The sequence below is a fragment of the Martes martes genome (genome assembly GCF_963455335.1).
Source record: "Martes martes genome assembly, chromosome: 6".
Classification (NCBI taxonomy): Eukaryota; Metazoa; Chordata; class Mammalia; order Carnivora; family Mustelidae; genus Martes; species Martes martes.
In genome coordinates this window covers 40545190-40572134 of record NC_137893.1, presented here as the reverse complement: position 1 = coordinate 40572134, position 26945 = coordinate 40545190, and the positions used below count along the sequence as shown (strand labels likewise).

Here is a 26945-nt window from a genome sequence, read left to right as displayed (position 1 = left end):
AAGTATCAATTGAACTTTGTGTTAAGGAGAAATGAATCATTTAGAAGTGTTTGCTATGCTCTCTTGACAAAGTACATGTAAGCTCCTAGGTTGATGTTTGGCTAGGATGCCAAACAGAATAAATATCTAATCACAATACATCATTGACCAAGTGAAGTAAACTGCATGTGTACTAAAGGGTCAGTAGAGTGAGCTATCACAATTGCCCTCTGCCACTTCAAGACGAAGCGCAACCAGTAGAATGATGTTGCTCAGGAAAAGCTCTTGAAAAGAAGTGGACTTGTGCTGCCATTATCCCAGCAGACTGGATATACATCCTCTTTAAGGAAACACAATATATCACATTAAGAGTCATAGAAAAGATGTATTCCACAGTGAAGACTACTTTTACAAAAGGGTTCTTTGCTGCAAGAAGTATCCACTGATGTACTTGAGGAAGTCGTATCTGTAATTAAATTTACATAACATAGTTTTTCAGAAATGTCTACTTCTACTACAAATTCCAATCAAGTTTTGCTTTCCTTTTGGCTTCATTCTCATTTATTTTAATAACTTTAACCCATAATAAATTGTGTATAGTGATAGTGGGTGGTTTGATACATTTGAGCATATGTATGCAACTATGAAACCATCATCACAATCAAGACAGGGAACTCTACATCACCAGAAGAATCTCTCTAGGCCCCTCTCTGTACCCTTCCCCACCAAAACCACAGGTCTGCTTTTGACACTCTATATTAGCTTGTATTTTCTATATTTTATGTAAATGGAATCCTACAGATTATGTTCTTTTATGTCTGGCTTTTTTTTTTTTTAAGATTTTATTTATTTATTTGACAGACAAAGATCACAAGTAGGCAAAGAGGCAGGCAGAGAGAAAGGGGGAAGCAGGCTCCCCACTGAGCAGAGAGCCCGATGCAGGGCTCGATCCCAGGTCCCTGAGATCAAGACCTGAGCTGAAGGCACAGGCTTTAACCCACTAAGCCACCCAGGCGCCCCTATGTCTGGCTTCTTTTACTCAGTGTGGTTATTTTGCAATTCATCCAAGTTGCAAGCATCAAACAGTTGTTCCTTTATTGCTGAGTAGCGTTCCATTGTATGGATACAGCACAAGTTTTAAACCATTCATCTACTGGAGGGTCTTTGGGTGTTTCCGGTTTGGGACTATTACAAATAAAGCTGGTATGAATTAGTGTATAAATCTCTGCATGAACATATGCTTTCATTTATCTTGTGTAAATTCCTAGGGGTAGAATGGATGGATCATTTGGTATGTGTAAGTCTAACTTCTTGAAAGACTGTCCCTGTTTTCTACGATGGTTGTAGCATTTCACATTTCAGCAGCAGGGTATGACAGTTCTAGCTCTTTCACATCCTTGCCACCAGTTGTTAAGCTCAGTCTCTCTAATTTTGGCCATTCTAATAAGTATACTATGGTATCTCTTTGTGGTTTTATTAATTTGCTTTTTTTCTAATGACTGAAGATGCTGAACATCTTTCGTGTGCTTATTTGCCATCTTTTTACCTTCTTTGGAGAGATGTGTATTCAGATTCTTTGTCCATTTCCTACTGGTCTGTTTCCTTATTACTGAGTTTTGATCATTCTTTATATACTCTGAATAAAAGTCCTTTATCAGATATGTGATTTGCCAGTATTTTCTCCAAGCCTGTAGCTTTTTCTTCTTTTTTTAAAAAATTATTTTTAGTAACATATAATGTATTATTGCCCCAGGGGTACAGGTCTGTGAATCATCAGGCTTACACATTTCACAGCACCCACCATAGCACATACCTTCCCCAATGTCCATAACCCAACCACCCTCTCCCTAACCCCCCACCCCCAGCAACTCTCAGTTTGTTTTGTGAGATTAAGACTCTTATGGTTTGTCTCCCTCCCGATCCCATCTTGTTTCATTTTTTCCTTCCTTATCTTCCACAACCCCCCACTCTGCCTCTCAAATTCCTCATATGAGAGACATCATATGATAATTGTCTTTCTCTGAGTGACTTATTTCACTCAACATAATACCCTCTAGTTCCATCCCCATCGTTGCAAATGGCAAGATTTCATTTCTTTTGATGGCCATCAAAAGATGAATGGATTCATCAACAGATGAATTCATCAACAGATGAATGGATAAAGAAGATGTGGTATATATATACAATGGAATACTATGCAGCTGTCTTTTCATTCTCTTAACAGTGTTTTTCAAAGAGTGGAAAGTCTTCATCTGATGAAGACCAATCAAGCAATTCTTTCTTTTCTGGATGATGCTTTTGGTGGCATATCTAAAAAAACTTTGCCTAAACCAAGGTCATATCTTTTTTTTTAGGTTTATACAGAGATATTACTATTTTAGAGTAATTATAAATGATTTTGCTTTTTAATTTAAATTTCTAATTTTTCATTGCTAGTATACAGTAATATAAATTGTTTTTTTGTGTATTGATCTTGTGTCCTGCAGTTTTTCTTAATTTATTAGTTCTCACAGTCTTTTTTTTTTTTTTTGTAATAACAGATTTTCTAAAACATACATGTTGTCCGAATGAAGACATTTTACTTCCTTTCCAATCTGAATGATTTCGGTGTCTTTTTCTTGCTTACTGCATTCGCTAGAACCACTAGTGCAATGTTGAATAGAAGTTGTAAGAAAAAATATCCTTGCCTTGTTCCTGTTGTTATGGGAACACTTCATCCTTTCACTGTTATTTATGATGATAGGTATCAGTGATTCATAGATGCCCCTATTGAGTTGAAGAAATTTCTTTCTATTCCTAGTTTATTGGGAATTTCTTTTTTTTTAAATCAGGAATGGATGCTGGATTTTGTTAAATGTGTTTTCTACATGTATTGATAATCACAATTTTTTTAGTATGTTGATATGAATAATAGGATTGATTTTTGATATTAAATCAACTTTGCATCTCTAAAATAAACTCCTCTTGACCATAATGTATTTGTTTTGTTACACATTGTTGGATTCATTTTTTTAACATTTTGCTAAGAATTTTTGCTGTCTATACTCATGTGGGATATTAATCTGTAGTTTTCTTTTCATATATAAGTATTTAATCAGGGTAATGCTGGTCTCACAAAATGAGTTGGAAAATATTTCTTACTCTTCAGTTTTCTAGAAGAGCTTTTGTAGAATTGATATCATTTCTTCCTTAAATATTTGATAGAATTTACCTGTGAAATCTCCTTGGCCTGGAGTTTTAACTACAAATTCAAATTTTAAAAAAATTGTCAAAATTCATTGGCATAAAGTTGTACATAATATTTCCTTATTTTCCTTTTAATATCAGTAGAATCTATGTTGGAGTTCACATTTCTGATATTGGGAACTTGGGTTATTTTTCTTTCTTTTCTGATCAGGTTGGGTAGAGATTTTTATCATTTTTATCAATATTCCCAAGGAACTAGCATTTTGTTAAATTGATTTTCTTATTATTCTGTTTTTATTACACTGATTTCTGCTTTCATTGTTGTACCCTTTCTTCTGTTTACTTTAGGCTTTAATTTGCTCTTCTTTTTTATTTTTATTACCTTTTATTATTTTTTAAATTTTATTTTAATTCCTATATAGTTAACATAGTGTTATATTAGTTTCAGGTGTAAAATACAGTTATTCAATAATTCTATATATTGTATACTCAGTGCTCATCACGATATGTGTATTCTTAAGCCCCTTCCCCTATTTCACCCATTCCCCCTGCCCCATTTCCCTATCTCCCCTCTGATAACCATCAAGTTGTTCTCTATAGTTAGGTATTCTTTTTGGGTTTGTCTCTTTTTTTCTTTGTTCATTTGTTTTGTTTCTTAAATTCCACATATTAATGATATCATATGGCATTTCTTTCTCTGACTTATGTCACTTAGCATTAGACTCTCTAGATCCATCTATGTTATTCCAAATGGCAAGATTTCATTCTTTTTTATGGTTGAGTAATATTTCATTATATGTATAGATACATACCACATCTTCATCCATTATCTATTGAAGGACACTCAGGCTGCATTCATAATTTGACTATTGTAAATAGTGCTGCAATAAACACAGGGGTGCATATATCCTTTTGAACCAGTGTTTTTGTATTCATTGGGTAAATATCCAGTAGTGAAATTACTGGATCATATGTAGTTCTATTTTTAAATTTTTGAGGAAACTCTATAATGTTTCCCACAGTGGCTACTCCAGTTTGCTTTCCCACCAACAGTGCAAGAGGATTTCTTTTTCTCCACATCCTTGCCAACATTTGCTGTTTCTTGTGGTTTTGACTTTAGCCATTCCGACAGGTATGAGGTGATATCTCATTGTAGTTTTGTTTTGCATTTCCCCAATGATCGCTGATGTTGAACATCTATTCATGTCTGTTATCCATCTCGATGTCTTTGGAGAAATGTCTGTTCATGTCTTTTGGCCCATTTTTAAATCAGATTTTTTGTTTTTTGGGTGTTGTGGTTTGTAAGTTCTTCATAGATTTTGGATACTAATCCTTTATCATATAAGTCATTTGTATGTAAGTATCTCCTCCCATTCAGTAGGTTGTCTTTTAGTTTTGTTGACTGTTTCCTTTACTGTGCAGAAGCTTTTAATTTTAATGTAGTCTCAATAGTTTAAATTTTTGCTTTTGTTTCCCTTGCCTCAGAAGACATACCTAGAAAAATGTTGCTATGGCTGATGTCAGAGACATTACTGCCTGTGCTCTCTTCTAGGATTTTTTACAATGTTGGGTCTCACATTTAGGTTTTTAACCCATTTTGAGTTTATTTTTGTGTATGGTGTAAGAAAATGGTCCAGTTTCATTCTTTTGCACTAGCTGTTTCAGATTTCCCAACACCATTTGTTGGAGAGACTGTCTTTTTCCATTGCATATTCTCACCTCCTTCATTGAATATTAATTAACCATTAATTTGCTTTTCTTTTTCTAGTTTCCAAAGGTGGAAGTTGAGTTCATGATATAAGATCTTTCATCTTTTCTAAGAAAAGTTTTAATACTATACATTTCAGTCTAAGTACTACTTTAGCAACATCTTACAAATTTGAAATGCTGAGATTTTATTTTCATTAATTTTAAAATGCTTTCTAATTTCCCTTTCTCTTTCTTTCTTAATGTATAAATTATTTGAAAATGTTATTTAGTTTCCAAATGTTTGAAGGAGTTCAGATATCTTTCTATTATTGTTTTCTGATCTAATTCCATTGTGATCAAAGAACAAACTTTGAATGTCTTCAATCCTTTTAATTTTTGGACACTTGCCTTATATCCCAGATATAGACTATTTTGGTAAATATCCCATATGTATTTGAAAGGAATGTGTGTTCTGTTGTTAGCTGGAGTGTTCTGTAAGTAACAATTAAGTCAAATTGTATAATCAGTGTTCAAATTCTCTGTATCTTTCTCTATCTCTATCTAATATTCTATCCATGGGTTCTGTCAAGCTATTAAGGAGAGTCACTGAAATCTCTAACTATAATTGTAGATTTATCTATCATTTTTGCTTCATGCAGTTTGAAATCCTATTATTAGATGCATACATGGTTAGAATTTGTATTTTCTCTTAATGCATTTATTCCTCTATCACAAAATGACCTTTTAACTCCTGCAAATATTATTTGCTTTGAAATCTAATATGTTTGATATCAATAGTCATGTCAGCTTTTTGTAATTAGTGTTTAGCATTAGTGTTAACAGCTTTTGCCCTACTTATCCTTTTAATCTATTTGTGTCTTTATATTTAAAGTGTATTTCTTATAGGCAGCATATAGTTGAGTCTTGTTTTATTAAAAAAAAAAAAATCCAAGGGGTGCCTCAGTGGCACAGTCAGCTAAGCACCAGATTCTTGGTTTCAGCTCACGTCATGATCTCGGGGTCATGAGGCTAAGCCTCACATCGGGCTCCACTGGTTAAGGCTCCCCACCTCCAACCCCTGTCTCTCTAAAATAAATCAGTCTTTAAAAAAATCCAATTTGATAATTTCTGACTTTTAATTCTAGTGCTTATATCACTTGCATTTAATGTTATTGTTGACTTGGTGGGGTTCAGATATGCCATTTTGAAACTTGTTTTCTCTTTGTCCAATCTATTCTTTGTTCCCTTTTCCCTTACTCTCTGTTTTTATATTAACAATTAACAATTTGTATAATATATATTAACAATTTATATTAATATTATATTATTATATAACATAATATTATAATATAATATATAAACAATTTATATTAATATTATATTATAATATTTTATATTATAATTCAAGCTTATCCCCTTTATTGTCATGTTGTTTTGTTATTTTATTGGTCACCTAGGATTTGTAGTATGCTTCTTTAAATTATTATAATCTATCTTCAAGTGATATTATACCACTTCATGTAGCATATAAGAATCTTACAATATTATACCTCCATTTCTCTCTTCTGGTCATGTGTTTTACTTCCACAAATGTTATAAACCCCACACTACCTTGTTATTATTTTTATTTAAACAATGATCTTTTATAGAGGTTTAAATAGCAAGAGAAAAAGTAGACACCCATACCCACACATTTTTCTTCTGCCTGAGTACTTCTTTTAATGTGACTTGTAGTGTGGCTATATTGGTGTCTTAGTCAGCCTGGGCTGTTACAGCAAAATAGAAGAAACTGGACAGCATAACAACAGAACTTCTTTCCCATAGTTCCTCAGTCTGGGAATTCCAAGATCAACGTGCCAGCTAATTTGGTTCTTGGCGAGGGCTCTTCTTGGCTTGTGGATAGCTGCCTTCTCACTGTCTTTGCATAGGGAAGAGGGAGAACTCTAGTCTCTCTTTGTCTTTCTAGAAGGATACTAATTCCATCCTAGGGGCACCCTCCTCATGACTTCATCTAAACCTAATTGCTTTCCAAAGGCCCCATCTCCAAATATTGCATGGGTTTAGGGCTTTTGGAGGTGGACATAAGCATTTGGTCCATCATTGTTGGCGATAAATTCTTTCAGTGTTTGTTCTCTTAAGCAGCCTACTGCCAGGGCGCCTGGGTGGCTCAATGGGTTAAAGCCTCTGCCTTCAGCTCAGGTCACAATCCCAGGCTCCTGGGATTGAGCCCTGCATCGGGCCTCTCTGCTCAGCAGGGAGCCTGCTTCCTCTTCTCTCTCTGCCTGCTTCTCTGCCTACTTGTGATCTCCGTCTGTCAAATAAATAAAATCTTTAAAAAAAAAAAGACTCAAAAAAAGAAAAGTCTACTGCCTTCATTTTTGAAAGTTATTTTTGTGGGGGAATAGATTCTAGATCGACAATTGTTTTCTTTTCAGTACACTGAAAATGTCATTGCACAGTCTTTTCATTTGCATGGTTTCCAATGAAAAATCTACCTTCATCCTTATCTTTGTTCCTCTATATGTAATTTTTTTCCCCTTCTAGCTACTTTTAAGATTCTTTTTTTTTCCACTTTAAAGATTCTTTATCACTGTTTTGAGCAATTTGATTATGAAGTGCTTTGTTGTAATTTTTTCATGGTTTTTGAGCTTTTTTGAAAGGGTGAGTATAGTTTTCACCAAATTTGAAAGCATGTCAGACATTATTTAACTACCTAAATGGAGACTATCTGAAACTGTCCCACAGCTCACAAATGCTCTGTACATTTTTCTTTTTGGTAGTCTTCTCTGTGTGTTTCATTTTGGACAGTTTCTACTGCTAGGCCTTCAAGTTCACTAATCCTTTCTTCTGCAATATCTAATCTGCCATTAATTCCTTTCACAGTAATTTTCATCTCAGAAATTGTGGTTGTCATCTCTAAAAGTTCAATTTGGGTCTTTTTTATATCTCCCACAACTTGCTTAAGATATTTAATCACTCCTCTAACTTCTTGAACATTTGGAATACAGTTATAATAACTATTTCTGTCTGTTAATTCTAACATCTGTGTCAATTCTGGTTTAGTTTTGATTGCTAGTTCTCTTCATTATGAGTCATATTTCCCTGCTTCTGTGCATGCCTGGAAAGTTTTGATTGGAGCCAGACATTGTGAATTTTACCTTGTTAGATGCTTGATACTTGTGTGTTCTTATTAACATTCTTAAACTTTGTCCTAGGACTCAGCTGAGTTATATAGCAACAGTTCGGTCCTCTAGGTTTAGCTTTTGAGATCTGTTAGGTGGGAAGAGAAGCATTTAATCTAGAATTCCTACTTCCCCACTACTGATTCAAGACTCTTCTGAGTATTTTACCCAGTGTCCCTTGAATTATGGGTTTTCTAGTCTGGATGGTAGGAACAGCTATTATTCCTGATCCTCTGTGAGCTCTGAGTACTGTTCCTTCTAATTGTTTTGGGTCTTTTTTTCCTCATTTTTGGTATTTTTCTCACACACGTGTGCTAATGAGTACTCTGCAGAATATTTAAGGGAAACCCTCTGCAGATCTCTGGAATTTTCTCTCTGTGAAGCTCTCTCTTCTTTGCTACTCTGTTTTCTGAAGTGTAGCCACAACAGTCTCTCCTATTAGCTCTGTCTCCTCAACTCAGCAGTCAGCCAAGATCTTCTTTGGTTTATCTTTCCCCTACCATTGTCTGGAAACACTCTCAAAACAGTAAGCTGGGCTCAGCTTGTTTTTCCTTCTTTTAGGGATCAATGTCCTTTGTTGCTTGGTGTCCAATGTCTTGAAGAGACATTTGTTACAGTTACACTGAAAAAATTACAAACAATTATTTATCACTTTGCTAACCATATAGTGTAAATTTTGCTCTACTATAAATGACGATTTGTAATACCTAGTTTACAAAAATATTTTTGCAAACAAGAATTTTTAGTTCTTTGAATTCCAATAAAACATAAAAGTATCTGTAAGTTTTATTACCTGGAATCATTTTTTATGCAATAAGGATAGCATTTTAAGTGACACAATTCAGTTACAATGACCATAAGCCATGGAGCAAGACTGAGTTTGCATGTCTCCTGTCTTTATGACTAGCTAACTGCTGCTAAAGTCTTTTTTTACCTAGTAAGAAGAACAAGTTTTTTTCCATTTTCTCAAGATTAAATGATTATTAAGAAAGCACACCACATTGTACAGAAATCAACACTATCTCCCTTAATTCTGTGCATCTGGGACTATAGAAATGTCACTGTCCCTATCCCATATCTTCTAATTAACATTCTCAGGTCACAATAATAAGTCTTCCCAAAGCGGACCTTCTGGAAAACAAATTATTTCCTTGGCCTGTATTTCCCTCTTTTTATAGCATGCACCAGAATTCTACCCAAGAAGTATATATATTGGGGAGTATTGAGGGGATCCATCAGCAAGCTCAGTTGTTGACAGTCATACGATTAGAGACAAACACAAAGGGATAGGTCAATACTGCAAAAAAAATCCTGTAACAGCTTGGGAATAACTCCTCATTTTACTCACGGTGGAAACCTCACTGTCCAGTGCATAGGTATTGATGAACCAGGCCAGCGAAGGACAGAGTCACAAATAAATGATGTCACCTAGGAGGTGAGATATAAGACTTGCAAAAAATTCTAGGGTACCCTCTTCATGTGGAGGGTACATGAGTTACAAAGTCCACAGTACTTGGATTTTCTGCCAATGATATGTTCCAGAGATCTCAGAGTGATCGTATGGAAGGAATGTGTGATAAGAGTAGCAGCAGAATGGGCCACCATTTCTCAAGACAACCTTGATGACTTGGTTGAAGGAAGGTGTGACTTCTTTCTGTACATTTCCAGGGCCTAAATCCTGTAAAACTTTACCATGGACCACAGTTCCAAGGACTCCTGAACTCAGTCTTGGAGTTAAACCTGTGAATAACGCATGCTTCCCATTGATGTTCACAATGTATTGAGCATAACAAAACAGATCTGGAGGCTGCATACTTGCTGCCCCAAAATATTTCATCCTATTGTTGGGGGAAGAGGCTCATATCCCACTTGGATGGATACCTTCAAGTACATGAGCTGCTAGAACAGGATGGTGAGACCAGAGCCCAGGAGCACCTGACTGGTCATGACTGCCATGATGGCACACAAAGGCCAAAGACAAATATTTCCTATTCTGGCATCTTTTACATGAAATATTTTCAGGATTTTCTTATCTCCCATAGATGGTCTCATGTCTGATTTATTTTTTTCATTCTTAGTTCTCAAATTAATACTCTTCTCCTATCATGTTTAGTCTTCTCAGTCTTTGGAAATTTATTTATTTATTTATTTAAAGTCCCAATAGCTTACATGTAGCAGGCAGTACTCAAAATTAGGTGCAAAAAGTAATGTTCTACAAGGTAAGTGGTATGCTTAACTGTAAAAGCAGGAGATTTGTAAGAGAGATCTCATTTTTCTAATCCATTTATGAGTAACTAATATCAATGCACCAACACCAAGAAGAGAGAAGCTCGCTACAAAGGATACAAAGCCTTAAGTTTTTTCGTGAAACATGAAATGAAAGAAAGTCAAAAGAGAAATGAAAGTGAGGTGCAGTGGAAGGAGGAGTATGCTCGGGATCTAGGTCTTTTGATCCAGCTCTGGCACCAACCAGCTTTGCGGATTATGGATAAACTGCTTAACTTTCTCTGGAACTGCTTCCATATTTATAAAACAAAAAGTCTGAACTAGAAGATCAGCAAAGTTCTTACATATCCATAATTCTCTGAGTCTTAGACTCCATAAAAGAAATACCTAGTTGGGATGCCTTGGTGGCTCAGAGGGTTAAAGCCTCTGCCTTCAGCTCAGGTCATGATCCCAGGGTCCTGGGATTGAGCCCCACTTCGGGCTGTCTGCTCAGCAGGGAGCCTGCTTCCTCCTCCCTCTCTGCCTGCTTGTGATCTCTGTCAAATAAATAAATAAAAATCTTTAAAAACAAAAAAAAGAAATACCTAGTTGGTCACAGGCAGTGGGTCACCATCATCGTAGTTGAAGGAAGCTAGCTTTCTTTGGCCTTCTAAAGACCATTCATATAACCTCTTTTATTGTTGTTGATGTTGCATGGCTTAAAAGAAACTGCCTCCGCAGAGGTGGTTACAGGTAATGGGATGGACAGTACAAAGGAAAAAACCAAAACCTTCTGGGAGAGAAGGAACTAATACCTCAACCCTCGCTCTCACAGGTTCCAGGTTAGGAAGATCTGTCTGGATAGACCATGATATCTCTGAGTAAATGGAGGAGAACAAGTAAGTCCCTTGAGGTGAAATTACCTTTTGGAAATGGAGAATCCAAATCTAGGAAGACATTTTGGCACAACATGTGGTGCTAATGCCATTAGCTCTTTTGGTCCTAGACATCTTAGCCCATAGATTTGTTCTGGGAACGACGGCTGGGTAAGGGAGTATAAGCTAAAAGAATTATTTCACCTGGAAACCCAGTGTGGAGTTCCACTGAGGTCTGAACAGGGGCCTGACTACTACACAGCAGCCTGGATGAGAGTCTACACCACCAGGCAGGGAGCAGTCATTAATAGTGGTGAAGCCAAGGCAGTGTAGTGTGTGGACTCGCAGATTCCAGTTCACAAGGAAGATGGTCTCTTTCTGGTCTAAGATATCTGGGAGGAGGGGGCCTCAAGGAAGGATTCAATATGCTGCAATAGGGCACGTTTGGGAAAATAAAGGGGCTATGGTGATGTATGTTCCCTGAGTCGATGAAGAGGCTACGATAGTCACATGAACACGGACATCTGCTTTTTGGGTTAAACCTTCCAGAGAGTTTTAGAAGACACTTAAAACAGATTATATCTGTTCATCAAATGGTATAATCTAAAATCTATAATTCCCATGAAGCTGTTGCTAGACTTTAACCTGTCTGAGGATTTTCTTGCTTTTATTACATTATTCCTGGATAATCCTTCCTTATGCCATGCCAGCACCACTCTCTTCCTCTTGGCCTTTACATTCCTATTGGATCTTATCACACCCCTCACTGTTGGCCCCTCTTCAAGCATAATGGAACATACTGTTTCTTCTTCTTTTAGAAATCAGTCAGCCCTTCTCATCCTCCAATTACCATGGGTACTCTTCTAGGAACTCCCTCCAACTTGCCTGTTTTTGACTCTCCAACACCAACCTGAATTCCGTTTCTCCTATCACTGCATTATGTCCCATTAAGTTTTTTCTTTTCCACTTGCTTTGCTAATATTAATTCAAAAACATTTCCCCCCCCAAAGCAGCAAATCCTGAAATCTGCAGCAGGACCCATGGGATCTAAGAATGAAATACTTTGTAGTGAGTAACAGAGCCCAGAATAGCATGTAGGAGTCTGACAGCCAGTCTTTACACTAAGCATTAGACAATGTGTTAAAGTGTGTAGACATTAGCTGAAATCAGATTGTAAGGAAGCCTTCCAAAGGTTCTGATTTGGGTTTTGGCTGGATCTCATTCTTCTTTTTGTAGGCCAAAAAACCCAGCTGCACATGTACATACACATATACCCCAATCATCTTATCATATGGTTCAGCAGTAAAAGTTAATTACTATTATTTTCTCATAATATGCTCATTCCTTAAAAAAAACTACACAGACCACAACTCTTATCAGAGACATAATATTAATGAATACAGACTTGCTTATTCATTTCCTCATTCAGTCTTCATTCATTATTGGTTTATATTCAGAAATTAAAACATCTGACACTTAGTTCTGAAGGTTAAAAGTATAAATCAAAAAACCAAAAAGAAAAAAAAGTCTACAGTGGGAAATGTGAGAAGCTGAAATTCACAAAAAAGTAGAATGTTACGTTTTTCAGACAACCTGTCATGTCTAGAATGGTTCACATGAAAAGAAATGAATACGCCTTGCAGGTAATGAAAAAGACCAAATTATAAACCATTTCATTTGAAATTCCAACCACATTTCCCATAGAAACAGGGCATTAAGTAAATACTTCTGTGAATCACACACTAAATTATTTAGTAATTGCTGAGTAAATTCCTGTTCTTATCAAGCATGCTTTTTTTTCAAAAGTTATTTACAATGAAACTATAAGTGTTAGTTTTTATAAAAGAAATTTATCAAGTCTATAGAAATTTTAGAGTGCATAGTGGCATTAAAATTACTAAGTTATTGCTTTTGGATTGGAAACACTTTTCAATCGCATCAAGACTCAAACTTCTTACTTAAAGTGGAAAGCAATCCAATTTCGGTATTTTATAATGGAAAACTGCAGTGCCTGTCATTTAATGTCTCTAATGCCTTAGATAGCTAGAGTAAGGGCCTGACATTGAGCAGCTAAAACGTTCCGTGTTCTTTATTTACTCAAACACTCCATCTGCGTGTGTGCTCGTCAGTGCCAAGGGAACTGAAATTTAAGGCTGCTGTTAGAAGGAAGCACTTGCAATTGTATCATCAAATCCTTAATAGCTCTGAATGGTTCTCGTACTTCAACATAAACTTCCATCTTCTTTGACCTTTTGGGAGGAAGTTCAATTTATTGACACAGTTTGTGACAATGGTAAACTGTATAGTTGAAACTGTATAGTTGAAAAAAAAAAAGAATTTAGGGACAATGATCATAAGCCCCAATTTTTGGGTAATTTTTGTTGCTGATGTTGTTTCACTCATTTTTAAAAAAACAGACCAAAATAAAAAATAACCCAAGCTTTCTAAATATCTCGTAATAAGACAGTGACAAGTAGTCACATTTCTATATATAAATTGAACTGTATGGAGAGGCAGGCTGTGATGCGGAGGCTGAGCTAGAAGTATTGGAATGTTGATAGCAGACAGTTCCCATCAGAATACCAACAGCATTTTTCACAGAGCTAGAACAAACAGTTCTAAAATTTGTATGGAACCACAAAAGACCCTGAATAGCCAAAGCAATCCTGAAAAAGAAAAGCAAAGCATCATGATTCCAGACTTCAAGCTATATTACAAAACTGTAGTTATCAAGACAGTATGGTACTGGCACAAAAACAGACACACAGATCAATGGAACAGAATAGAAAACCAGGGAATGGATCCACAATTCTATGGGCAACTAATCTTCAACAAAGCAGAGAAGAGTATCAGTGGAAAAAAAGACAGTCTTTTCAACGGATGGTGTTGGGAAAACTAGACAGCCACATGCAGAAGAACGAAACTGGACCATTTCATTCTCTTCACACCATACACAAAAATTAATTCAAAATGGATGAAAGACCTAATTGTGAGATGGGAAACCATAAAAATTCTAGAGGAGAACTCAGGCAGCAACCTTTTTGACTTCAGCTGTAGCAATCTCTTATTAGACATGTCACTAGGGGCAAGGGGAGCAAAAGCAAAAACGAATTATTGGGACTTCATCAAGATAAAAATCTTCTACATAGTGAAAGAAACAATCAACAATACTAAAAGGCTGTCTAGGGAATGAGAGAAGATATTTGTAAATGACATACCTGATAAAGGGTTAGTATCCAAAATCTGTAAGAGCTTATTAAACTCAACACCCAAAAAACAAATAACCCAGTTAAGAAATGGGCAGAAGACATGAATAGACATTTTTCCAAAGAATATATCCAGATGGCTAACAGACCCATGAAAAGATGCTCAACATCACTCGCCATCAGGGAAATACAAATCAAAACCACGATGAGATACCACCCGCGCCAGTCAGAATGTCTGAAATGAACAACATAGGAGACAAGAGGTGTTGATGAAGATGCGGAGAAAGGGGAACCCTCTTGCACTGTTGGTGGGAATGCAAGCTGGTGTGGCCACTCTGTGGAGAAGTATGGAGGTTTCTCAAAATGGTACGGAGTTTTCTCAAAAAGCTAAAAATAGAACTACCCTATGATCCAGCAATTGCACTACTAGGTATTTACTCAAAGGATATAAAAATACACATTCGAGGGGGCACCTGGGTGGCCCAGTCAGTTACGTGCCTTACTCTTGGTTTCAGCTCAGGTCATGATTTTATGGTCCTGAGACTGAGCCCCTCCTGCTCTCACTCTCTCTCTAAAAAAAAAATATAGAGATGCCTGGGTGGCTCAGTTGTTAAGTGTCTGCCTTTGGCTCAGGTCATGAACCTGGGGTCCTGGGATCAAGACCCGCATCGGGCTCCCTGCTCCGTGGGAAGCCTGCTTCTCCCTCTCCCACCCCCCATGCTTGTGTTTCCTCTCTCGCTGTGTCTTTCTCTGTCAAATAAATAGAACCTTTAAAAAAAAATACATTGAAAGGAGTACCTGTACCCTGATGTTTACAGCAGCATTATCAACAATAGCCAAACTGTGGAAAAAGCCCAAATGCCCATCAACTGATGAATGGATAAAGAAGATACAGTGTACACACACACACACACACACACACACACACACACACACCCACACCCCACAGGAATAGTATGCAGCCATCAAAAAGAATGAGATTTTACCATTTGCAATGATGTGGATGGAGCCAGAGTATATTATGCTAAGCAAAATAAGTCAGTTGGAGAAAGACAAATACCATATGATTTCACTCACACGTGGAAATTAAGGAACAAAACAGAGGAATATACAGAAGGGGGGGAACAAATCATGAGAGACCCTGAGCTACAGAGAACAAACTGAGAGCTGATGGAGGGCGAAGGAGGGGATGGGCTAGACAGGTGATGGGCATTAAGGATGGCGGCACTTGTTAGGATGAGCACTGGGTATTATATGTAAATGATGAATCCCGGCACCATACTTTTGAAACCAATATTGCATTGTATGTCAACTAACTAGAATTAAACAAAAAAAGAATGTTGGTAGCAGGCCATATGTATTAATTTAAAGATAACAAAGAATTAAAGACATATTACACATCCACCAAACTGGAAAGAACTATAAAGTTTGGCAATTTCAAGTGTTTGTGGAAATGTAAAGCAACGGGGACTCATACATATGGACCGATTATGACTGACTATTTCCATTCCTGGGTTACACCCAAGACACTCCTGTATGTCTGTTAACAGGAACTCTGTATTAGAGTGCTCACAGCAGGGGCGCATGGGTGGCTCAGTCAGTTAAGTGGCTGCCTTTGGCTCAGGTCATGATCCCAGGGTCCCGGGATCGAGCCCCACATCGGGCTCCCTGCTCGGCAGGGAGTCTGCTTCTCCCTCTCCCTCTGCCTGCTGCTTTGCCTACTTGTGCTCTCTATCTCTCTATCAAATAAATAAATAAAATCTTAAAAAAAAAAAAAAAAGAGTGCTCACAGCAGTGTTGTTCAGCATCTCTCCCAACAGAAGCAATACAATGTCTGTCAGTAGCTGGATGAATAATTACACTGAAGCATATTCACAGATTCATACATTGGGAAGACACAAAGCACATAAGAGCCACATGCAACAACATGAATGATTCTCACTAATCTAATGTTGAATACTGAGCTAGAGAAGCAAGACACAAAATAATGACATACAATTGGATTCCTTTATATCAAGTTCAAAAATGGGCAAAAGTTAAATATCTAGGGATACATACACAGGTGATAAAACTATAAAAAAAAGATTCAGAACAGAATTTCCATCTGTGGGGAGAGAGTTGTTATCAGCCCGTGGTACCGGGGCAGGGGGCGGGCTCAGGGGTGCTGTCACAATGTTCTATTTCTTGACATTGGTGATAAGTAGCTGTGCCTTCACCTTGTGTTAAATTTTACCTCTGTCTCTGCACTTTGCTATTATATAAGTAAAAAAACCATCCAGCTTGCTCCAAATTAAAGATTGTAGGAAGGGGTTAACAGCTCAAGTTACCTGCCTCAGGCTGTACAACTTAATCATGAAAGTCCTAGGGTGGACTTCGGGTTTCAAATGGAAACACACAAAATCTGCAAAAAACGGGCCGAATATGGGGAGGAGGCCCTTCAGGTGGTGGTGAGAAATCTAAGCCCCGCTTCTGCCTCAGAGCAGGACCCTTTTCACAGATCTCAGGTTTCATCTTCTCTTGTGAAATCCAAATCATGTCAAGGCACTTCCAGGTCCGTATCTATAAAATGAGGAAACAGACGAGGTGACCTGCAAGGCGTTGCGAGTTCTAATTTCTATGATTCTATGAAAGGACAAAGGCTTTAGGAAAAACCTGAAACACGAGCTTCTCTACCTACAGTTCCTGAGAAGGCTGTTTCCGAGAAATTAGAGGTGGTCAAAAAAACACAGCTGGCTGGAAGGGAGAAATGCCATCATGGCGGGGGGCTGGGGGGTTGGGTGAACCTGGTGGTGGTTATTAAGGAGGGTACATATGGCATGGTGCACTGGGTGTGGTGCATAAACAATGAATTTTGGAACACTGAAAAAAATTAAATAAAAAAAAAAAAAAGAAGAGAGGAAGACTTGCCCAATAACGGTGTGAATTTTCCATCTTATGAATAAGTCAACCCAAAGGAAGGATGAAGCAATGGAACACAGTGCTCAATGGTACAGAGCAGTAGTTCACTTTGCTCTCTTCTCACTCCTCTCCCCCCTGAAAACAGTGCTCTGGTCAGGACATTCTCAGAGGCTGTCTCACCAATGTGGCTATGGAATGAAGAAGGGCGTTCATTGACTCCTCCTGTCTGAGTCTCCACCCAGTAATAGCACGTGAGACAACACTGCCTGGGGCCCGGTGGCGGGGGTGGGGAGGGTGGGGAGAAGCTACAGCTTGGGTTTAACAAGAACATAGAGCCTACACTGTCAAAAAGTAGATGAAAGAGATTAAATTCTTTGAAATTGATGGGTGAAGAGGACTCCACACCAGGCTGCCCAAGATGCAGTTATTGTTAGTGGAGGCTGGCAATGATGGAGGGGTATGAGTATGGTTAAGGGAGGAGAGTGAGCAGGCAGAAAACATGGAATTAGGGATTGGCAGATTTGGATGTGCGGCTCTGTGATCACCTACCCAGCTCCTCTTTTCTATATTTTGACGCTTGTTTTTGGTTCTTTTGTGATAACCCACCAGCGAAGGGTGAAGCCAAAGTCCCCCTTTATTCTGCCGGGGTAGGTCCTTTTCTACCCTTGACTCGTTTTCTTTTCTATCTTGTCACTTCCAGGTTGTCTCCCACACTACTTCTTTGTCTCTGTGCTCTCCATTTATATTCATTTCTCATACATCAATCTCTGCTTCCTATTAGCATTTGCTTCTTGCCTATTAGGAGTTAGAGGACAGAGAGAAGTCATTTCTTTTCTACATTTTTCTTTATCAGGGCATCTGTGGGAAATAGTCCCTCCCGGTATCCTCTTCCCTCCCCTTCTAGCCGGAGAATATTCCCCTAGAGCTTCGTGCTGCTAATGTGAGAAGAAATTATGAACAGTGATTAGGAGGCTAAACGAGGGTGGTGGGACCTATTTACTTCATTAGGTTCCTTCAGGGAAAAAGCCAGGATGGGAAACCGAGAGATAAGGGTTAATACTAAAAGAATAAAAGATCCATTTGACTCAGAGCAATCTTCAGTCTGCCTGGATTCTAGCAGACACCCTTCTCCATGGGGAAATCATTACAGAGAAATGACATGCAAAGTACGCCAAAAAGCTTCTGAGTCAAACCAGAGGGAGGATGACTCAACGGATCATGTTACGTTTTAATAGAAGTCGCTGCAGATCCGTACCCAGTGCACAGTTCAACGCGGGGAGTGCACCCCCTCCCCAAAACTTCTCCATCGGGTGGGAGGGGAGTTCCCAGAGCCTGACAGAAATTATTCTGTCTTAGATAAGAACCAAGTCAAAACTCACAACAGAGAATCAAAGACTAAGAAAAGACAACAGATAGTCAAACGCAGAAAAAAGGGGAGACTGCAAGTGGGTCTGACTCCAACTGCAGCATTACTGTCAAACCCAAGATTGTCAAAAACGGAACTCGGTAATTAGTGGACTTCCAATCTGATGAAGGTGGGGGAGGGGGAGGGAGCGGCAGAGGGAAGCCGGGAAGGAAGGATGAAGAGAACATCTATGTGTTATAAATTTAAAAATGTGGTCTGTAGAATTAGCTTCAAAAGATACCATGTCATTACTGCCAGAAGTTCACTGCCAGGTCAGTGCCAACACTCGGCTTGCGTGTCCATCCAAGTCAAGAAACCCCGTCAGGGCTGCCAGGGCTCCCAGCACATTTTCTGAGCCAGTTTATCACTGGCAGGTGCTAGTAAGTGCAACCCGCCAAAGGCAAATTCATCTGATGGGGAGTTCTGCTGCTAGAGGCTGGACTTTCAACTCCTTTTCAGTGGGTGGGGGTCAAATCCAGATCTGACAGTCCCTGACGAGTATCTATGGCTCTGGTTCTGGGGCTGTTTATCCCTGTGGTCTCTCTCGATGCTTGCCTCACTTCCTGGGTGGGCACACGGCTTACAGGTGGGGAAGGGGACAGAAGTGAGTTTCCAAGGCTTGGCAGATACACTGCTTTCACAGAAAAGGTTCTTAATAAAAGGAAACTTGTTTCTTTCATGTAGTAGGGTCTTTTGGACCTCATGATTCTGTTCCACAACACCATCTTCTCTGCAGCGACACAAGCTGGAATGGACGAAGTTGAGATTGCAAGACAGTTCAGCTGGTAAGTAAAACAATCACAGCTGTGCACCCGTGGCAGGCAGCATCTTGTCAAGGCAGAGGAGTCCCCTGGCTCAGGGGTCATCTTCGGAAGTGCTTTGGGAAAGGTTTGGGAGTTTCTGCCAAAGCCTTGGCACCCTCAGTCCTATTTTTCCTATTTAGAAGTGATTAAAACCATGAGGCTAAGACCACTGGTTGGCAGTGCTTTGAATTCCACAACCGATAATAAAAGCACTTGGACCATCTGTCACAATACAGGAGATTGAATGGAGGTGGAAGAGGAACACACAGGTGAAATGCTCTCCTGGGAGTCTGGGGAGAAGGCAGGTGAGAGGAGAGAGAGAGAGGCAGCGGGGGGAGGAGGGAGAAAGGATGTGCTCGGAGCCTTCCAAGTACCTGTCTGGTCCTTGGCAGCTTCTCAGAGTGATGATTATGGTTACCAAAAGGCAGGTCACAAATGCTTCCGGACATTGAGTATGCTGTTTAAAATATAAGTCCTATTATATGATTATACCAGCACAATTCACAGACAGCATTTGTACCCCAGAGGATACGCTTCAGATAAAACAAAGCGTATTAAAGAAGAGATTATTTTCTAACTCACTCATTATAAACAGTCAAAACTGCAGTGCGGCGGGGGAGAAAATACCCTTTCTCCACATGTTCAGAAAGGGGTCTGACGAGGGCCAGCCCTTTAGCCACATCTACTGGAGAGGCACAGAGAAGCCTCCAGAAGCACCAGGCAGGAGGAGACTTCTCAGCACTTTCTTGACTCTACCATGTACTAATTTCCCATTTCTTCTTTCATCTCGAGTTAGAGGAGTCTCTTTTGAGTCCCTGCTCCTCTACCTTTACCTCCTTTGAGTCCCTTTTGGAGTCCCACTTCCTAGCTGTAGGGCTTTGGGTACATTAATTAGATTCTGTAATCCTTGGTTTTTCCAAGTGCAAAATGGCTGGGAAGCATAACTGGGAAGAGATAAGGTATTTAGGACGGCCTTTGTTTTACAGTAAACACCCCACAAATAAAGGCTATGATGAAAGGAAAATTCATTTCTTCATACATTACATAAATCTGTAATTCTGCACAGGCTGAGTTTCTTACAGTGAGGCAAACCTGGACTGCATGTATGTCTGCGTTTGCCAGATTCGCCTGCTCAGACTTGGGGAAAGGCCAATTTGCTTGCTTTCCATCCATGGCCTGTGAGAAAATAATAGGACAGTGTGTGGGATCTGGCACTTTCTGGCAACTTGGGCCATGGCATCACTGCAGCCTTCCCTCTGTAACATCCCACGGTGACCATGAAGGTCAGAGAAGGCAATAGGTCTGAGGGCTCTCTGAGAAGGACAAAGCACTTCGCTTGCATCAGGAATTATCCTCCCCACCATTTGACTAATTCTACACATCATTATATCAAGACTGTCTGCTCTTATGGGCACTTAACCCTGATATATTTCTCTTTCATGCCAACAGAAAGCATCTGGCAGATGGGGGACTTGCACTGATTCTCATCTCATAACATTTCCAAAGATTCTATCCCTTTATATTTGCTAAAAGTTCGTGCTTTGAATAATCCCCCTTTTCTATTACAGGCTTTTTTGGTTTTCTCTCTCTGCCACCTTTTGGACATGTTTCATTCAGATCAGAACCCCTCTTCATCACGAGACGCTGTGTGCTGTATCGCTGACGAACCAGCCCCCAGAGCCAGCCTGCTGGTATCTGAACACTGATGGCTACACCCCCTCAGACAAATCATGTCAGCTCTCAGGAAGGATTTCCCACCGTCAATCCCGTTGTCACGAGAAGGAAATCATTCAAAGCGCAAACACGCAAAGTGTTTGGAACAATTCCTCACTAAATACTATGTAGGTGATAGTTTGTGGGGGCCGGATAGTGGGATGGTTGAGAATGCAGGCTCTTGGGCAGGCTGCCTGGCTTTGAATCCTGATTCTGCCATTCACCTTGGGCGAGACATTTAACTTTTCTGTGCCTCGGTTTCCTGATTTGTACGAAAAGCGTATGATAAAGAGCACCTCTCATGAGGTTGTGAGGAGTGAAACACTCCACATGTTTGTTCCCTAGTTCATTCATTCACTCGTCCAACAAGTAGTAAATGTTATAAAATCAGCTCCTTCTTGACCATGACACCTGCTTGCATTCACCTTTCTTTCCCAGACTGATCACGGCTTGTCCTTTCGCATCAGCATCTCCTGCTCACAGCCCTGCCTGCACCACTCTGACTCTCCCACCTGCCTTCCTATCTCTTGGAAGGACAGCAGCTCTCTAACTGCATGGATTTAGGGAAACAGGAGCGGGGGCTGGAAATCCGCAGCTTAACCCCCATGGCAGCTGATGTAAGACAGCCCTACAAACCTGGAATGTCTGCCCTGCCACCTCCTAGAGCTGCAGGGAGGACTACTTATATCTTCGGTCTACTTAAGTCTTTCTTCCTTCTCCGTCTCCTTATACGTGGAAGGAAGATCAAACATGCCTCCCAGGAGACTCTTGGGAGATCTCAATGTGATGGCTCACTTCCTGACCTCCTTCGGGCCTTTACTCAGATGTCGCCTTCTCAGGAAGGCCTCCTTGACGATCCCCTGTAAACCCTAACCCCAGCCTCCTGTCCATACTCATCTTCCTCTCCTGCTTCCTGCTACTTTTATTTCTGCTGAGGTCTCCTTCGAACTTCCTTCTCTGAAGCTGCCTGGTTTTTCTGGCTTCCAGGTCACCTTGCTTATCCGTTTATCCACAGAAAATTCAGTGCATTCTGAGTAATGTGACTGTTAGAGGAAACTAATGATCTAACCTCTGAGATATGCAAGCCAGACAATGGGAAGGTGCAAAATCTATAGGAAAAGACTGGACTGACACAGCGAAGGAAAGAAAAGCTAACATGTGGAGAGTTTCTCGGTGGAAGGGTCTTAAGTGTACTTTGTTTCCAAAGCTTTCTGGGTGCCATCATTCACGAACAGTGAGACCTCTTCTTTCTCTACTGTTCTGTACAGGATAGGTCCTTACAGAGAATAATTCAGCTGTTCTATCCTGGTAAAAAACCTCCTTACCCCCACTTCTGAAAGATCGCTCTGATTCCCTCCCTCTAAGTTCATGGTCTCCCATCCCAACTGCCACACCAGTCATGCCCTCTCTTTCAGCAGCACCTACGCAACCAAGCCCTCAGGAGATGATGGCCACACAGGACCCTTGATGGCATCCTCAGGATGATCAATATTTTTAGAGTGTGACTATTGCCCGGGCCTCTGTTGCTCTGGGATCATACACAGCCCTGGGGGGCTTGGGATGGAGAGAAGATGGGAAGAGGAAGGCTCCTGATGTTTACTCCAAAATCTGACAAGCAACTCTCCTTCAGAAGCCAAAGGAATGGGCCTTAGTTCTACTTGAGTGGTCTGATCACAAACTCCTCTTTAATAACTTATAATTTGGAATTATGAGACATTAGAGCCAGCATGACCAATGTACAAATAAACTAGAAATGAGAAAAGTGGAGGTGAATTTGCACAGCAATCCCCAGGAACAATCTTCTGTGGATGGTTTTCTGATCAGCTTAAAAAGGACTGATTAAAAACCAGCATATGCATTATAAAATTCCATACCACAGACCTTCAAAATTCTTTGGAAAGAAAAAAGATGTTCACTCGTTTAAAAACAAAACAAAACAAAACAAAACCGCTACCTGTATATTTCTAAAGGAGACGCTTGAAAACCAAAAAAAGAAAAAAAAAAAGCATCACCTTAAAAAAAAATAAAGTGGCAGAGCAGAAGTTCACATAAAATGCTCCACAATGTTTCTTTTCAATAGAACTCAGGCTGAGGGAAAGACATTCTTGGATTCTGAGCTTTGGCTGGTTACCTAGGTTGCAAAGGATATCGAAAGAGACTCACACCAGGAATTCTTAGTTAGACTGCCAGTCAAAGAAAAGTTCATAATCCTTTTAGATTTTAAATTCTGTGTGTCTGTGAAGAGGAAAACCAGTCAGTATTTTGGACAATTGGAAAAGAAGATTAGACCAGACTTTGTCTATAAAGACTTTGTACACAGTGGGTTACACTCATCAAAGGTAACGGGAAATGGCTTTTCGGGCTAGAGCACTGCTATTCCCTTTTTGAAAATGTGGTTATATGGGGACTGCAGATTGTTTAATTAGAATGGAAACTGATACACAGAAAAACGCATGAACTGTATCTAGTGTATTAGCTTGATATTCATAACCAACATCTGATTGCTTCAAATTGACCAGATTTGAAATCCATTAAAATTTCTTAATTATTCATATGTGCTCACAGTTATTGCTTTCTTTTAAGGAAACATGAAAGACTTAGTGATTAATATACGATTTCGAAAGCTTTCTCATACAGATTGGACTAGACTCCATGGTCTTTACAGAATGATCATTACTTAGTTAATGAACTCAGCACACTGAACATTTTTCAGCCACCTGAAACTCCCAAGTATTGTGTGAGTTTTTGGCCAATTAATTATCAATTACAACATCATAAAACATTAGCACAAAAATAGGAATAATGAAATTTAATTATATATTATTCTTCTGAGTTGCTGCAAATACTATACAAGACTGATTCTGATTAATAATTCATTCAGCAATAAAGTATCAGGAAAGATAATTATGCAGTGCCACAATTCTCACACTGATTTCTATAATTACAGATTACAACAGTGTTAGCAATTTAAAAGGTTAGAGAGCTGTGGTAATTTGCTATGTCATCCTCAGCTATATTAATGTCTCTCTTTGAGCAACAAAGATAATTGAAAATATAATAATGGACCAAATCAGACGGCTTGCCTATGCTCTCCTCACCTAAAACGTCTCCAACCTAAGTGCATTAGTAAAGTCAAGTCCTTGATAATTAGCCTCTTCCATTATTTAAGTAGGCCCCAACTCACATTCTGTTGATAGCTAATCGAAAGGAGAAAATATGGAGGTCTATGCACCCAAATACACAAACACATTAACATAATCTATAGAAAAGGTGTAACGCACACAAGTACAATTGGTATACGACTTATATCTGGCTTGACTAGGAATACACACGTTTATATCTGTATAATCACCCCTCAGGTAATTAGACCTGCCAACAGACCCACATAATAATGGAAGTTGAGTTTCCGTCTTTGACAATACAGTTGAGTGAACAGCATGTGAAGAGATACGAAGTTTATCCCATTACCCTCTTTGGGTTGTTTACATATTGGGAGACACCAAACTACTCTTCCCTTTGAGTTCTATTACACCCTGAGAATGAAAATAGACTCATTCCACTAGGAATACTTACTCTTTTAATTCCTTAGGAAAAATACCTGGCTAGCAGTTGATAGCTTCTTCCTACAATCAGTATTTAAATGGAATTTTCACCTGGGGATAAGCCCAAATAAACAAAACACGAAGTTCCACAAATAGAAAAATCACTTTCTTCTCTGCTCTTTTTGTATTTTTGGAACAGATGCACTGTAAGACATCATATCTTTTCTCTCCTGAATGTCTTCAGTATTCAACTAGCTCTATGTCCAACTAATATGTAGAAACAGATGGAAAATTCACTGCGACTAAAATCTTAACCATTATTGAAATGAGCTCCAAGCAGAGTCTTTTCTGTGTTTTGTTGGGACTGGGGGTCCCTTTCTCCAGAGTATGTCAAGGTCTGGATTCAAGATTTCATTATAGCTGGCCCCCAAAAGATGATATAAAATGACAGGGTTAAAAAAAAAAGCTAAGTTTCATTCGAAGGGATTTGTAGATCTGATTGAATCTGCTCATTTGACAACTGTCGAAATTTAGGCTCAAAGAATTTAAAAGCAATTTACTCAAGATCACAGAACTGTATAGAGTAACAAAACCAAGAGAACTCAAGTGTTTCTGATTTCCAGGATTCTACTATATTGTATTAAGGAAAATGCAATAGATGAGGAGGTGAGCACTTGGAGACAATTTTTGTTCCAAAATTAAATGCGTTTATTTACATTTACTTTCCACAAGGTGGGTGGGGGTGGGTAAAAAAAAAAAGAGTAATTCAAAGAGAATTCATAGAATTGTATTTCTTCATATCTTTCTTCAAATAAAAATAAAAATGGGTTTCCTTTGCGTCATGAGCACAACTATAAAACAAGGCATTGTTTTTGATGGAGCCTAATCAGCTTTCTTCCTGGGCCACGTGTAGGCGGCTGGCACAAGATCATATTGTGTGATGCCACATTGAAATGTAAATGTTCTTTGCCTTTTTCCAACTCTTTCCTTTTCAAAGCCTTACTCCAGTAGGACAATAAAACAGGCTCCTTGTATATTCCTGCAGATCTGTTGCTGGCTTCACCAGGAGACCTCTAGCAGGTGATATTTTTCCCTGTTTTGTTTTGTTTTTTAAAAGATTTTATTTACTTATTTGAGAGAAAGAGAGAGAGAGAGACAGCATGCAAGCTCAAGCAGGGGGAGAGAGAAGCAGACGCCTCGCTGAACGCGGGGCTCAATCCCAGGACTCTGGGATCATGACCTGAGCTGAAGGCAGACGCTTAGCTGACTGAGCCACCCAGGCGGCCCCTACCGTTCCCTGTTTGAAGTAGTAGACATTCAGTTCTGTGACAGGAAGAAAAATGGCAAGTACACTTGCCCACATATGCAAGGTCCTGTATGGTTTTGTACTTTGAATTTTTCTAACACCTTATGAAAACTTTCAAACTCAACAGAAAGGTTTTAAGAATTTTATGGTGAAAACCCAATACCTCATATCTAGGTTCTAGAATTAATATTTTACTATGCTTATTTTATTACACATCTATCTATATCCATCTCTAGCCATCTGTCAATTTATCTTCTTTTTTCAGTGTACATTAAAGGACACTGCAGACATCAGCACACTTTATCCTAAACCCTAACAGGCATATCATTTACTAGAGTTCAATATTTATTTTTTTTCTTTTGATGTAAAATTTATATACAATGAAATACACAAATGTACAAATCTTAAGACATCAGTTGAGTTTTGATAAATGTGTATACCTCTGTATACCTCTGTACTTTGAACCTCATCAAGTTATACAATATAGCCCTCACTCCAGAAAGAGTCCCCATCCTCTGCCAAAGGCAATCACTGCTCTACTAATTTTTTTTTAACATAGACTAATTTTGCCTGCCCTAGAATGGCTGAATTTTGAAATTGTGAAAAGACTTGAATTGACAGTTAAATGGCTAATTGTTCTGTTTTTCTTCCTTCACTCAACAAACACTTATTGAACACGTATAACAAGCCATGCACACTGGAAGCCAGTGACAATGAAATAATTATTTAATTAAATTAGAAAAACAATTTCAATGGTGTGAGAATTGTGGGACTAATTAAACCTCGAGGGCAATTTGGATACACAACCACACTCTGTGTTTGTTACTCGTTTGGAAACTTGCTGACTTTTTGATAGAAAAATAAAACCCATACCCATGCCCAGTGAAAAATGAAGGCTTTGCAGGATCCCTGGAGTAAATCTGAAAAGTGAGGAGGCTTTTTAGAAAAGCCTATCT

At 39.0% G+C, this 26945-nt stretch overlaps 1 pseudogene across 1 annotated transcript; it reads right to left on the bottom strand.

The window, feature by feature from the left end:
* Nucleotides 1-9083: 9083 nt before the first annotated feature.
* On the bottom strand, nt 9084-9992 carry LOC308344795 (mitochondrial carrier homolog 2-like; annotated as a pseudogene). Its single transcript has one exon. The product of its transcript is annotated as a mitochondrial carrier homolog 2-like (transcript).
* Between the last annotated feature and the right edge of the window lie 16953 nt (nt 9993-26945).